Here is a 17,536-nt window from a genome sequence, read left to right on the forward strand (position 1 = left end):
TTAAGGAGGTAAACAAAACAAAAAAAATGTGGGTTAGAGTTTGATATCTTTTGATAAGGGCCGACCCTAGCCATTGTGGGACCCAAGGCAGGATGATAAAATGGGGCCGCCTTTATCCCTGCCTCCAACCCGCCCAATCTCCACCCCAACCCCACCCAATCTCCGTCCCCAACCCCACCCAATCTCCGCCCCCACTGTTTTTACAAATAAAAAAAATGGGAGAAAAATCATTTAAGGTAATGCACAACATTTTAAATAAAAAACATATAAATCCACTAAAGTGGAGCACTATAACATTGTATATATTGCAATATACCATTTGAACTATTGGAACAACGGTTTATGTATATAATGAAGATTTATGCTGACAATTAGGAACAGTTGAGTTGAACTGGGCCTTATTATTATGCGTTTTCTTATAATAACAAGAACATTACAGAGATGCCAGGGCCGCCCTAGCAAGTGCAGGTCTCTAGGCAGAATGACAGCGTATCTACCCAGAACAAAAAATACTTAAAAGAAATGGGGTAATGCACTGTACCACACAAACACAGTGCACAGATATAATACACACACAGAGATACTTATATACACATACATCCACACACTCAGACACATACACAGGTGTACACACACACAAACACAGATAGCCCACACACACACACACAGATAGCCCCCCACACACACACAGCCCACACACACACACACAGACAGCCCACACACAAACCCACAGACAGCCCACACACAGACAGCCCCCACACACACACACACAGACAGCCCCCACACACACACAGACAGCCCACACACACACACAGACAGCACACAGGCACACATACAGCCGAAACACACACGCACAGTCCACAAACAAACACACACAGCCCCCACACACACAGAGAGACAGCACACACACAGACAGCTCCCACACACACACAGACAGCCCCCCACACACACAGAAAGCCCACACACACACACACACAGACAGCCCCGCCACACACACACAGACAGCCCCCCCCACACACACACAGACAGCCCCCCACACACACAGACAGCCCACACACACACACAGACAGGACCTCCCACACACACACAGACAGCCCCCCCACGCACACACACAGACAGACAGCCCACACACACACAGACAGCCCCCACACAGACAACCCACACACACACACACACAGACAGCCCACAGACCGCCCACACACACACACAGAATGCACACACACACACACATACAGCCAAAACACACACACACACGCAGCCCACAAACAAACACACAGTCTCCCCCACACACAAAGACAGCACACACACACAGACATCCCACACACACAGACAGCCCCCCCCACACACACACAGACAGCCCACACACACACACACAGACAGCCCACACATACACACAGACAGCCCACACACACACAGACAGCCCCCCATACACACACAAAGACAGCCCCTACACACACACACACAGACAGCCCACACACACACGCAGACAGCCCACACACACATTCTCTCACACAAACACACACACTTTTGCTTTCTTACATAAACACACACATTCTCTCTCACACAAACACACTTTCACTCGGTCTCACATACACACGCTGCATTTTAGTGGTGGACACATTTTAGTCAAGGTCCAATTGTCAAATTGAAATTGATAAGTATATAAAAGTAAATTTAATTTATCACAACAGTGGGATGTATTATTTTTGGATGTCACAGAAATCAAAGCACTTGCCATACCACAAATGAATGGTCCATGCCACAAATGTATCACAAGAAATACAGAAAAAAACAGCTTCATTAGCATCAGAAACTCTTTAAACACATATACTATAACCTTAGTCTTTGTGCTCCTCTTAGCTTGTCTACCCAAATTACCTTATACAAATTTACTTGAAGATGATATTGCCAAGATGACATCACAAAGTGCATACTTGCACTACCCATCTTCTAATTTTGCATGTGTATGTATATATATACACATATATATATATATATATATATATATATATATATATATATATATATATATATACTGCAGATGTGTTATAACAAATAAACATCAAAGCTGTACGCAGAGTTTAATAAACTATGTAAATCACTCTGACGTTTTAAAATTCATTTAAGTGCTTTGTTTTCTCAGTTTAAATAGGAGGTGCTGTTCTCTCATTCAATCTGCTGCTCACCACATGTATTTAGCACTGCTATGTCACTATCTGCTGCACAACAATACTCCCTTCAATCTGCTGCTCACCACATGTATTTAGCACTGCTATGTCACTATCTGATGCACAATGTACAATACTCTCTTCAATCTGCTGCTCACCACATGTATTTAGCACTGCTAGGTTACTATCTGCTGCACAATGTACAATACTCTCTCCAGTGTGATGCTCACCACATGTATTTAGCACTTCCAATTGTAGGTGAGTACAGCACTGTCAGTGTGGAAAGGTGCACGGTGCAAGGGGCAGCTGCAACAGCCCCTGGAATCAGTACAGGGAGTGCAGAATTATTAGGCAAGTTGTATTTTTGAGGATTAATTTTATTATTGAACAACAACCATGTTCTCAATGAACCCAAAAAACTCATTAATATCAAAGCTGAATAGTTTTGGAAGTATTTTTTAGTTTGTTTTTAGTTATAACTATTTTAGGGGGATATCTGTGTGTGCAGGTGACTATTACTGTGCATAATTATTAGGCAACTTAACAAAAAACAAATATATACCCATTTCAATTACTTATTTTTACCAGTGAAACCAATATAACATCTCAACATTCACAAATATACATTTCTGACATTCAAAAACAAAACAAAAACAAATCAGTGACCAATATAGCCACCATTCTTTGCAAGGACACTCAAAAGCCTGCCATCCATGGATTCTGTCAGTGTTTTGATCTGTTCACCATCAACATTGCGTGCAGCAGCAACCACAGCCTCCCAGACACTGTTCAGAGAGGTGTACTGTTTTCCCTCCTTGTAAATCTCACATTTGATGATGGACCACAGGTTCTCAATGGGGTTCAGATCAGGTGAACAAGGAGGCCATGTCATTAGATTTTCTTCTTTTATACCCTTTCTTGCCAGCCACGCTGTGGAGTACTTGGACACATGTGATGGAGCATTGTCCTGCATGAAAATCATGTTTTTCTTGAAGGATGCAGACTTCTTCCTGTACCACTGCTTGAAGAAGGTGTCTTCCAGAAACTGGCAGTAGGACTGGGAGTTGAGCTTGACTCCATCCTCAACCCGAAAAGGCCCCACAAGCTCATCTTTGATTATACCAGCCCAAACCAGTACTCCACCTCCACCTTGCTGGCGTCTGAGTCGGACTGGAGCTCTCTGCCCTTTACCAATCCAGCCACGGGCCCATCCATTTGGCCCATCAAGACTCACTCTCATTTCATCAGTCCATAAAACCTTATTAAAATCAGTTTTGAGATATTTCTTGGCCCAGTCTTGACGTTTCAGCTTGTGTGTCTTGTTCAGTGGTGGTCGTCTTTCAGCCTTTCTTACCTTGGCCATGTCTCTGAGTATTGCACACCTTGTGCTTTTGGGCACTCCAGTGATGTTGCAGCTCTGAAATATGGCCAAACTGGTGGCAAGTGGCATCTTGGCAGCAGCACGCTTGACTTTTCTCAGTTCATGGGCAGTTATTTTGTGCCTTGGTATTTCCACATGCTTCTTGCGACCCTGTTGACTATTTTGAATGAAACGCTTGATTGTTCGATGATCACGCTTCAGAAGCTTTGCAATTTTAAGAGTGCTGCATCCCTCTGCAAGATATCTCACTATTTTTGATTTTTCTGAGCCTGTCAAGTCCTTCTTTTGACCCATTTTGCCAAAGGAAAGGAAGTTGCCTAATAATTATGCACACCTGATATAGGGTGTTGATGTCATTAGACCACACCCCTTCTCATTACAGAGATGCACATCACCTAATATGCTTAATTGGTAGTAGGCTTTCGAGCCTATACAGCTTGGAGTAAGACAACATGCATAAAGAGGATGATGTGGTCAAAATACTCATTTGCCTAATAATTCTGCACTCCCTGTATATATTCTTAGTAACACCAGCACCAGTTTCTTTAGTATAAATGCTTTATTGAGGTTTACAGAAAAAGCAGCAACGTTTCGTGGCAAACCCACTTAGTCATGCTAATTGTATTACACTGTTCACACAACTTATACCTTTCTTTGGCGCCAACTGGCTTCATTTTGGGAAGTATCACACCCCCTAGTGGTTACAAAATACAATGTATATACAAAATTTAAAAACAAATGTATCTGACTAAACATATTTAGAATGGCAACAATAAATTTAAGTATAACTTTCTCATAATGACATATACATGCTTTGGTTATGCATTAGATTGATTATCAAGGTATTACCTCTATAGTTTTAATATTTTATTTCTATTGGAATTATTGTTCAACAATGTTAAACACATAGGTAAAATACCTTGCTTTTCAATATGTCATTTTCAGTATTTTTTCACTGAATCCAATTACAGATTGAAGTAACATTTCATAATATTACTATTCGAGTGATAAACTTGGGAGATATAATCTAGGAAAAACAATTGAGGTCAAAGTCCCTATTTAACCCCTTAGGGATTAATGTATCTAACTGGTAGATCCACCTCATCTCTTGTTGTTTGAGGATTGTCTCTCTGTTTGTACCATTGCGTTGAATAGGGATATGCTGTATAATTTGCCAGCGTAGCTGGCTTATACTATGACCCTTCTCTAGAAAGTGTTTAGACAGTGGTGCTTCCAAATTTTTCTTCCTTATGTTTGATCTGTGCTGACTTAATCTGTCTTTCACTTTCTGTGTGGTCTCTCCTAAGTAATACATGGAACACGGGCATTTTATAAGATACACTACATAACTAGTGTCACAGATGTAAAACCCCTTGATGTCATAACATTTGCCATTATGTGGATGGTAAAAATTTGGGCCCTTTATGATTGAGTTACAACTGACACATCCTAGACAGGGATAACTACCATTTCTCTTACTGCTCATGTATGTTTGTGTGTCTTTTCTTTCAGAGCCAATATCACTTCTTATGAGATGGTCCCGAATATATTTTACCCTCCTGTAGGCCATTAAAGGGTAATCCCTGAATTGCTCAATTTGCGGATTGCAATCTCTGAGTATGTGCCAGTGTTTTCTTATTACTTTGGCTACAATTTGGCTATGTGAACTATGTTGTGACACGAATACTAGTCTGTCCTGTTTGTTTGTTTTCTCTTGTGGTGCCCTGGGTGTACTAATATCCTTGATAGTTTGACTCAACAGTTGTGAGGGGTAACCTCTATGTTTGAATTTGTTAGACATTTCCAACAGCCTTTTGTTCTTAACCTCTGGTGTACTTACTATTCTTTGCACCCTCAGTAATTGGCTCTTTTGGGTGAAAGCTGTTGTACTCTAATATGGTATTCCTATCAGTCTCCTTTGAGTAGATGTCTATATCAAGTCTATTATGTCCCTCGGTAATCTAATCTGTATTTAGCACTGCTATGTCACTATCTGCTGCACAATGTACAATACTCCCTCTAGTGTGCTGCTTACCATATGTATTTAGCACTGCTATGTTACTATCTGCTGCACAATGTACAAAACTCTCTCCAGTGTGATGCTCACCACATGTATTTAGTACTGCTATGTCACTATCTGCTGCACAATGTACAATACTCTCTCCAGTGTGCTGCTTACCACATGTATTTAGCACTGCTATGTCACTTTCTGCTGCACTAGGTACAATACTCTCTCCAGTGTGATGCTCACCACATGTATTTAGCACTGCTATGCCACTATCTGCTGCACAATGTACAATACTCTCTCCAGTGTGATGCTCACCGCATGTATTTAGCACTGCTATGTAACTATCTGCTGCACAATGTACAAAACTCTCTCCAGTGTGATGCTCACCACATGTATTTAGCACTGCTATGTCACTATCTGCTGCACAATGTACAATACTCTCTCCAGTGTGCTGCTTACCACATGTATTTAGCACTGCTATGTCACTTTCTGCTGCACTAGGTACAATACTCTCTCCAGTGTGATGCTCACCATATGTATTTAGCACTGCTATGCCACTATCTGCTGCACAATGTACAATACTCTCTCCAGTGTGATGCTCACCACTTGTATTTAGCACTGCTATGTTACTTTCTGCTGCACAATGTAAAATACTATCTCCAGTGTGATGCTCACCACATGTATTTAGCACTACTATGTCACTATCTGCTGTACAAGGTACACTACTCTCTCCAGTGTGATGCTCACCACTTGTATTTAGCACTGCTGTGTCACTGGAGCTCACAGAGAAACAAGCAGAGTAGAAAAGGAGGGGAGGGAATGAAAGCTAATCCTGCATACAGCTGCACTAGATGTGTTTTCAGCTTCTCCCATGTACAGTTTACCCTAGCTTACCTTCCATACTGCAGAAATAGTAGTTCTCCACTGACTAGTACATGGGAGAAGCTGAAAACACATCTAGTGCAGCTATATGCAGGATTTGATTTAATTCACTCCCCTCCTTTTCTACTCTGCTTGTTTCTCAGTGAGCTCCAGTAACACAGCAGTGCTAAATAAATGTGGTGAGCATCATTGGAGAGAGTACTGTAAAATGTGCAGTAGTGACATAACAGTGCTATATACAAGTGGTGAGCGTCACACTGGAGAGATTAGTGTACCTTGTGCAGCAGATAGTGACATAGCGGTGCTAAATACAAGTGGTGAGCTTCACAGTGGAGAGAGTAGTGTACCTTGTGCAGCAGATAGTGACATAGCAGTGCTACATACAAGTGGTTAGCATCACACTGGAGATCGTATTGTACCTTCTGCAGCAGATAGTGACATAGCAGTGCTAAATACAAGTGGTGAGCATCAGATTGAAGAGAGTATTGTACCTTGTGCAGCAGAGTGACATAGAGCTGCTAGATACAAGTGGTGAGTGTCACACTGGAGAGAGTAGTGTACCTTGTGCAGCAGATAGTAACATAGCAGTGCTAAATACAAGTGGTGAGCATCACACTGGAGAAAGTGTTGTACCTTCTGCAGCAGATAGTGACATAGCAGTGCTAAATACATGTGGTGTGCAGCAGATTGAAGAGTATTGTACCTTAGGCACCAGATAGTGACATAGCAGTGCTAAATACATGTGGTGAGCAGCAGATTATGTGCAGCAGATAGTGACATAGCAGTGCTAAATACATGTGGTGAGCATCAGATTGAAGAGAGTATTGTACCTTGTGCAGCAGAGTGACATAGAGCTGCTAGATACAAGTGGTGAGCGTCACACTGGAGAGAATATTGTACCTTGTGCAGCAGATAGTGACATAGCAGTGCTAAATACAAGTGGTGAGCATCAGATTGAAGAGAGTATTGTACCTTGTGCAGCAGATAGTGACATAGCAGTGCTAAATACAAGTGGTGAGCATCAGATTGAAGAGAGTATTGTACCTTGTGCAGCAGAGTGACATAGAGCTGCTAGATACAAGTGGTGAGCGTCACACTGGAGAGAGTATTGTACCTTGTGCAGCAGATAGTGACATAGCAGTGCTAAATACAAGTGGTGAGCATCACACTGGAGAAAGTATTGTACCTTCTGCAGCAGATAGTGACATAGCAGTGCTAAATACATGAGGTGTGCAGCAGATTGAAGAGTAATGTATCATCTGCACCAGATAGTCACATAGCAGTGCTAAATACATGTGGTGAGCAGCAGATTATGTGCAGCAGATAGTGACATAGCAGTGCTAAATACATGTGGTGAGCAGCAGATTGAATGAGAGAACAGCACCTCCTATTATCTGACCTCCGGGCCAGCCCCTGACTACTACTTTACTCGTCGTCTAGTGTGTTTTCTATAAATTGCCTTTTGCTTTTGAAGTACTCTGAATGTCACAGAGTGCAGTTCATGCCTCCTGTGACAGTTTATGGCTTCATGTAATACGTGCCCCTCTTCACACTACACCATATCTAACAGGAAGAGGGAAAAGAAATTGACTTCTGGAAGTGCAACTACAGAGCCCCTCAGAAATGACCTAGTACCTTAGAAAATGTGGACCGTTCCATAGGTCAGAAAGTCTATACAACCCTGTTATCCTAAAATTGTAGCCTCTAAATCAAGTGTTTTAGTTTTATCATTAGTGCTCTGAGCCTTATAGAATTAGGGGCCTATTTAACAAAGGTCTGTCAGACCTGATCAGACAGTGCAGATCAGGTCCGCAAGACCTCGCTGAATGCGGAGAGCAATACGCTCGCCGTATTCAGCATTGCACCAGCAGCTCACAAGACGTACTCAATCGGGTTGAATTGTGGCGATTCCTGTCTGCCTGCTCAGAGCAGGCGGACAGGGTTATGGAGCAGCGGTCTGATTGGCTCACCAGAAACAAGGGCCCACAAGCTCCATATGGAGCTGATAAATGGGCCTCTTACTTTCAACCTTTTTGGGGTTCTAAAGCAGGATGGATCTCGGTGCCTTGTGCACAATATTGCAGCAGTGCTTGCAGTAACTTGTGTTTTTTCATTGTAAATTGTCTCTGAATCATTCAAGTTAAAACCACATACATATCACTGGTTTACAAAGCTGTCCTGAGGGCTCCCTAACAGGCCACATTGTGAGGATATCTGAACTGGAGCACAGGTGAAATAAGCAGCTGATTAGTGAACATGCCCCTCATATAACAATAATATGCCCCTGATATAATAATAATAATATGCCCCTGATATAATAACAATAATATGCCCCTGATATAATAATAATAATATGCCCCTGATATAATAATAATATGCCCCTCATATAACAATAATATGCCCCTGATATAATAATAATATGCCCCTGATATAATAATAATATGCCCCTCATATAACAATAATATGCCCCTGATATAATAATAATATGCCCCTGATATAATAATAATATGCCCCTCATATAACAATAATATGCCCCTCATATAACAATAATATGCCCCTGATATAATAATAATATGCCCCTCATATAACAATAATATGCCCCTGATATAATAATAATATGCCCCTCATATAACAATAATATGCCCCTGATATAATAATAATATGCCCCTGATATAATAATAATATGCCCCTCATATAACAATAATATGCCCCTGATATAATAATAATAATAATATGCCCCTGATATAATAACAATAATATGCCCCTGATATAATAATAATAATATGCCCCTGATATAATAATAATAATATGCCCCTGATATAATAATAATATGCCCCTCATATAACAATAATATGCCCCTGATATAATAATAATAATATGCCCCTGATATAATAATAATAATATGCCCCTGATATAATGATAATAATATGCCCCTGATATAATAATAATAATATGCCCCTGATATAATAATAATAATATGCCCCTGATATAACAATAATATGCCCCTGATATAATAATAATAATAATAATAATAATAATATGCCCATGATATAATAATAATATGCCCCTCATATAACAATAATATGCCCCTGATATAATAATAATATGCCCCTCATATAACAATAATATGCCCCTGAAATAATAATAATATGCCCCTGATATAATAATAATATGCCCCTCATATAACAATAATATGCCCCTGATATAATAATAATAATATGCCCCTGATATAATAATAATAATAATAATATGCCCCTGATATAATAATAATATGCCCCTCATATAACAATAATATGCCCCTGATATAATAATAATATGCCCCTCATATAACAATAATATGCCCCTGATATAATAATAATATGCCCCTGATATAATAATAATATGCCCCTCATATAACAATAATATGCCCCTCATATAACAATAATATGCCCCTGATATAATAATAATATGCCCCCATATAATAATAATATGCCCCTGATATAATAATAATATGCCCCTCATATAATAATAATATCCCCCTGATATAACAATAATATGCCCCTGATATAATAATAATATGCCCCTCATATAACAATAATATGCCCCTGATATAATAATAATATGCCCCTGATATAATAATAATATGCCCCTCATAAAACAATAATATGCCCCTCATATAATAATAATATGCCCCTCATATAACAATAATATGCCCCTCATATAACAATAATATGCCCCTGATATAATAATAATATGCCCCTCATATAATAATAATATCCCCCTGATATAACAATAATATGCCCCTGATATAATAATAATATGCCCCTCATATAACAATAATATGCCCCTGATATAATAATAATATGCCCCCATATAATAATAATATCCCCCTGATATAACAATAATATGCCCCCATATAATAATAATATGCCCTGATATAATAATAATATGCCCCTGATATAATAATAATATGCCCCTCATATAACAATAATATGCCCCTCATATAACAATAATATGCCCCTGATATAATAATAATATGCCCTTGATATAACAATAATATGCCCCTGATATAACAATAATATGCCGCTGATATAATAATAATATGCCCCTCATATAATAATAATATCCCCCTGATATAACAATAATATGCCCCTGATATAATAATAATATGCCCCTCATATAACAATAATATGCCCCTCATATAACAATAATATGATCCTCATATAACAATAATATACCCCTGATATAATAATAATATGCCCCTCATATAATAATAATATCCCCCTGATATAACAATAATATGCCCCCATATAATAATAATATGCCCTGATATAATAATAATATGCCCCTGATATAATAATAATATGCCCCTCATATAACAATAATATGCCCCTCATATAACAATAATATGCCCCTGATATAATAATAATATGCCCCTGATATAACAATAATATGCCCCTGATATAACAATAATATGCCCCTCATATAACAATAATATGCCGCTGATATAATAATAATATGCCCCTCATATAAAAATAATATCCCCCTGATATAACAATAATATGCCGCTGATATAATAATAATATGCCCCTCATATAACAATAATATGCCGCTGATATAATAATAATATGCCCCTCATATAATAATAATATCCCCCTGATATAACAATAATATGCCCCTGATATAATAATAATATGCCCCTCATATAACAATAATATGCCCCTCATATAACAATAATATGCCCCTGATATAACAATAATATGCCCCTCATATAATAATAATATGCCCCTGATATAGCAATAATATGCCCCTCATATAACAATAATATGCACCTGATATAACAATAATATGCCCCTCATAGAATAATAATATGCCCCTTAAATAACAATAATATGCCCCTCATATAACAATAATATGCCCCCATATAATAATAATATGCCCCTCATATAACAATAATATGCCCCTCATATAATAATAATATGCTGCTCATATAACAATAATATGCCCCTGATATAATAATAATATGCCCCTCATATAACAATAATATGCCCCTGATATAATAATAATATGCCCCTCGTATAACAATAATATGCCCCTCATATAACAATAAAATGCCCCTCATATAACAATAATATGCCCCTGATATAATAATAATATCCCCCTCATATAACAATAATATGCCCCTCATATAACAATAATATGCCCCTGATATAACAATAATATGCCCCTCATACAACAATAATATGCCCCTCATATAACAATAATATGTACCCATATAATAATAATATGCCCCTCATATAACAATAATATGCACCCATATAATAATAATATGCCCCTCTTATAACAATAATATGCCCCCATATAATAATAATATGCCCCTGATATAACAATAATATGCCCCCATATAATAATAATATGCCCCGCATATAACAATAATATGCCCTCATATAATAATAATATGCCCCTCATATAACAATAATATGCCCCCATATAATAATAATATGCCCCTCAAATAACAATAATATGCCCCATATAATAATAATATGCCCCTGATATAATAATAATATGCCCCTCATATAACAATAATATGCCCCTCATATAATAATAATATGCCCCTGATATAGCAATAATATGCCCCTCATATAACAATAATATGCACCTGATATAACAATAATATGCCCCATATAATAATAATATGCCCCTGATATAACAATAATATGCCCCCATATAATAATAATATGCCCCTGATATAACAATAATATGCCCCTGATATAACAATAATATGCCCCTCATATAACAATAATATGCCCCTCATATAACAATAATATGCCCCTCATATAATAATAATATGCCCCATATAATAATAATATACCCCTCTTATAACAATAATTTGCCCCCATATAATAATAATATGCCCCTGATATAATAATAATATGGCCCTTATATAATAATAATATGCCCCTCATATAACAATAATATGCCCCCATATAATAATAATATGCCCCTCATATAACAATAATATGCCCCTCATATAACAATAATATGCCCCCATATAATAATAATATGCCCCTGATATAATAATAATATGCCCCTCATATAATAATAATATGCCCCTCATATAACAATAATATGCCCCTCATATAACAATAATATGCCCCCATATAATAATAATATGCCCCTCTTATAACAATAATATGCCCCCATATAATAATAATATGCCCCTCATATAACAATAATATGCCCCTCCTCCCCTGCTGGTCCCAGTCCCACACACTGACACACACAGTCCCACCACTGTCTGACAGTGACTCACCATACACTCAATATGTAAATAGTTTAAGCGAATTGGAGTAAAATTATGTTCAATTTAGCACATTTTGAAGTCCCCAAAGTTAGTTTCACTTTTTGACATCTTAAAATTATGAGGATAGCTGGACTTTTAGCCAACTTGATTGAATTTATCCTACTTTTTTCAAAACACAAGTCAGTTGGCAGGTCGTATTGTAGTGGTTCACACCTAATTCACTTGTAAGGTCTTAAAGCACAGTTATATTGAAATATAAATTCCAAGCACTGAACTTTAAATGTTATATCAGTGAAACAGGTCTCATTTCTTACAAATAAAGTTTTGAGTACAATAAAGAAATGGTACTTGAGAAGATAACATTGTTTAAAAATAAATTTTATTATACAGAAAAATCAGCTTACAGAAGTAATATAAAATTAAATTAATTTAAATCCAATATACACACAGAGTTAAAAGACTTTTAGTTTAAACTTGCTTTCAATAACAATTGTTACATACCACTCGAAATGACTTCTTTGCAACCAAATCTTATCCTTAGAGATGCTCTATAATATCCTGTCAGAGTCACCTGCCTCATGTTTACAACAAGGTGTTTTTATAGTTTTTTATTTGGATGACGTCATCATTTATTGTTTTCTTTTTATATGTATTTTTAGCATCATTTTAACATCAACAAAACTTGTCTAGCTTTTTCTATCTTCAACTATGTGGCCTTGATAATCTGTTATACAAGAGTTTAGACATACGCACTTTAAATTGCAAGGAGCATCCATTTTAGAGCTATAAATTCAAGGTTGAATCAACCTCCATTTTAAATCATATAACATCTTATGTTAAGACTAGTTAAGTTGGTTAGTATGTTTGCAAACAGATAATAAAAACCTTTTATATTGTAAAAGACTTTTGTTTAAACATATAAAAGTATTCAGTTATACATTGTACATATTGTACATCATTTAAACATATATTTGAATATAATCATACATATATTGCAAAATAAGCATATTAAAGATTATATTTTTCACAATTTATGTGAACAGGCTCTTATAACAAGGTACAGTCTTTATGTATAGAAGCTGTACATGATAGATTTAAAAGAAATCTATCATTTATAGTTAGTTATAAGTGTCTTGCTGAAAGAATGTATTTCTTACTGTTGGCATATTTATCAAGTGAATATCAATATTAATTTGCAATCTAGCATTACATAGCAGCTTTTATTGAGACAAGCATGCTATAAACAAAGTTTATTTGCAAAGTTATGCATTGTTAACTAAAAATTACATTTACAAGCACAGGTATATCACAGAGTTAATGAAAGCCTGTTACAGCCCCTCCAATACATTCTTGAAGAAAAGATAAGAAAGTGTCCAGCCCTTCGTTCCCACAGAAAAAGAAATGCGTCATTAATGTCCGGGATTCAGCAGAGTAACGGACATGAAATCAAAGTGTCCTTAATAATGCAAACAAAATAAAGTCAGACATTAATGATCCAGGAATTAAACTGAACTTTTTCATAATCTTCTTTAAGTAGGAGTATATCTGTAATTAATTCATGAAGCGTTGCGCCAGATAGAACATCTTGTTTGTATTTCGTTATGGAAATTATTGCAGCAAACCTTTTTTTTTTTTTCTGGATTGAAGAATCAGGATTTTGTTTGTAATCCATTTTGGGAAGTTTGAAGCAAACTATTAGTTGAACAGAAACGTTTTACTCCTGCGCCAGTAAGAGAAACAGTTGGATCCCAGCCAATGTAAGTATGACGAATTCATACAAATAAGAAATCTCCATAAAGCTTTGTTGAAGCATATTAGAATTTCTTTCATAAGTTACAAGATTGTAACGTTAAATAATTGTAAATCCTTAGGTAACAAAGGTTATATCCTCCTCATTGGAAGATGACTTGCCATTTAGGAATACGTCGTAAATAAATTCTCCAAAATATCCATTTGATAGAAATTGGTTAACTGGTGTATGATTCATTAGTGGATGAGTTATAGATGTCCAGTTAGCTTGGCATCTCTTGCTTGGAGAAATATCCTCATAAAAATGTGTGTCGTAGGAGTACATTTATTACTTTCCTTTTAAATGAGAAAAAGAAACAAAAAAACGTGCACATTCCTCATTCTTGATTCTGCGTTAATGCAAAGACACTGATAATTTGTAATTCAAGGTTTTTTAAGTCAAGTAGATAATAAATTGTAATCCACAGGTTTTCTTCGTGAAAATAAAGGATTATTAATGTTTCTAACCAATAAGTTTATACTGGTTATATTTATAATAAAAATACATTTATAATAAAAGTAATAAACCTTTACTTCTACAAATGTTATTGGCATATAAATGATATCTTAACAAGATATATACATATAGCATATATGAATTATAGCATAACATGATAATAAGCTTGCCGTTTATTTTCTGCTATTTCATTCAAAAGAAAATAGGTTGACAAATAATTGCTTATTATTTTTTTTTATTTTTTTTTACTTAGATTTTCTCCTAGGAAGAAAGGACAAAAATTCTAAATAAAATGATACACAATACTATGGCTATTAATACATAGTACATATTCCCAGTATGTCTCCAAAAATACCATTCCCCACTGTAGCTAAACCTTCTCCAATTTTTTTGAAATAACATTACCCAATGCTGGCATTATTGGAATCAATGATTTACCTAAAGTTCTAATCCAGGTAGGAAAGTCCCCTTTATGCAAGTCTATTCTTAAGAGGTCTGCATGTGCCCTTTTAATCAAATTCTCAATTGCTTTATGGGAGGAGCCCAATCTCACTTGCATGTTATGTAAATGAGCCCAGAGTGCTGTCATGTATGGAATTTGCAATGTAATATGGGGTACCTGCATTGTTAAATGTGATCTAGCATGTATATTCTTAATCACTGGTGGTGTTAAAATTGTATTATAACACTCTACAGATTCATTAACAGTTACCATTGTAGCTTGCAGCATTGGGATTTTACAATCATTTTGACTAGTAATCACAACATATGACCCATTATGAATTGGTTCTATGCGAGTGTATGGTGATTGTAGAGGCGTAATTTAAACAGTACAATCAGAGTCTCGTTTATCAATACCACATGTTTTCGTTTGTAGACATTTTCACATACTAAATATCCTAGATCAACACAATTTTCTGTTTCAATATATTCCCAGCTATCACAATACTGTGAAATATATTGATATGGATGTTGAATTTGTAACAATGCCATACTATTCGGAGTACTAATTAAATGCCCAAAATTAACAATCTCCCAATTTGTTGTGTATACATTTCCAGGTATTATCATCTCATAATATATATATATATTTCCCATACACAATCTTCTGGGTTATTTGTTATTCTACGCTTTAATTCTCTTATAAATCATTGATTTTGAAATATGCAGCATAATATCTGTTTGTTGTACCGTTAGACTTAATTGTGCAGAAATTTTTATAACATTTAATAGTGTAATATCAATGTGTCCTTCTTGTAAAGTTAACCTTATAGCTGTCAAATAATTTAGTATTCTTACTGCTTTCATTTCTTCATCTACCATTGTAAAATCAGACATCACTGCAGTTAGCATTTTTATCATGTGATCTCTTAAGATCATCAATCCTCTCTTTACGTCTTCATCATTAATATCTGAAATTTCACTGACAATTAATACTGCATCACTTAATAAATGCCCTGTCAATATCTGAACTTCAGCATTAGACATTAATTGCCTTTTATTTGTTTTTTCTTCTGTATTACAATCATCTGGAATTATATTCTCTATTGTAATATATGTTATATTATCAAATATATTATTTGTTCCCCAAACAGCTTCATCATAAGTCATATCTGTCACATTTTGCTTATAACATTTAGCATATTTACATGGTATGTCATCAACTGTTATATTTACATCCATTTGTAGTTTCATACTTGCAATTACTACATTTACTGGATATTTTATATATGAGACATTTCTGAAACAGGGAATATATTACATTATTTTTGTTAATAATGTGATGTTTTGTCACGCACCAAAACCCAGGTATGCCTACATAATGTAGGAACCCCTTATCAATGTCTTTAGGTTAAAAACAAAAATATGTCCTTGATTCCTTAAGGTAGAAACAACAGGATGTACGTTGATAGTTTGCCCTTTTTAATTAGATCTTCAACTGTTATATTACAAAGATTGTTCTTTTCTTTGCATGAGTCACTGTAATACATTGTATTTAAGAAAGCTGCTTATCTTGGCTTTGTACATGTATCCCATTCTTTTAGATTCAAAAACATTTCATCTTTTCCTTTCTAATTCCATTCTGTAGGTAATGCTTGCTCTCGCAGTCTTCCTGTCTGTTGATCCACTACTTCAAGCTGAAGTTTCTCAAATAGTTGCAGGTATCCTTCATTTGTATGTAACTCTGGTGTCCACCATTCTGAATAAAGTGTGTTAGTGCAAAACACTGCTCCATTATATGATTTTACTCCTCCAGGAAACCTGTATTACTCCTCCTCTGCGTTTTCCCAGAATGCAATGCGAGGATCTGTGTGATTTTCAGGAAAGAAGCCTTTTTGAGTTAATTGTCCTGTGTTTAGATACAAAATAGGATATTCTTTATACTTGACTTTGTCAAATGTAATCCCAGGACGTGGACATTGATCTGCTTTTATTTCATTTGCAGGCCATCTCCTTGTCCCTTGAAAGTCCACAAAATAGCAATGTGCAAATGTTGAAAAACACATTTTTTCTCTGTATGTCTTTTGTTTCCAGTATTCTTGCAAAGGCAAATCATATTCCAAAGTCT

Source organism: Bombina bombina, chromosome 3 (assembly GCF_027579735.1).
Source record: "Bombina bombina isolate aBomBom1 chromosome 3, aBomBom1.pri, whole genome shotgun sequence".
NCBI classification, from domain to species: Eukaryota; Metazoa; Chordata; class Amphibia; order Anura; family Bombinatoridae; genus Bombina; species Bombina bombina.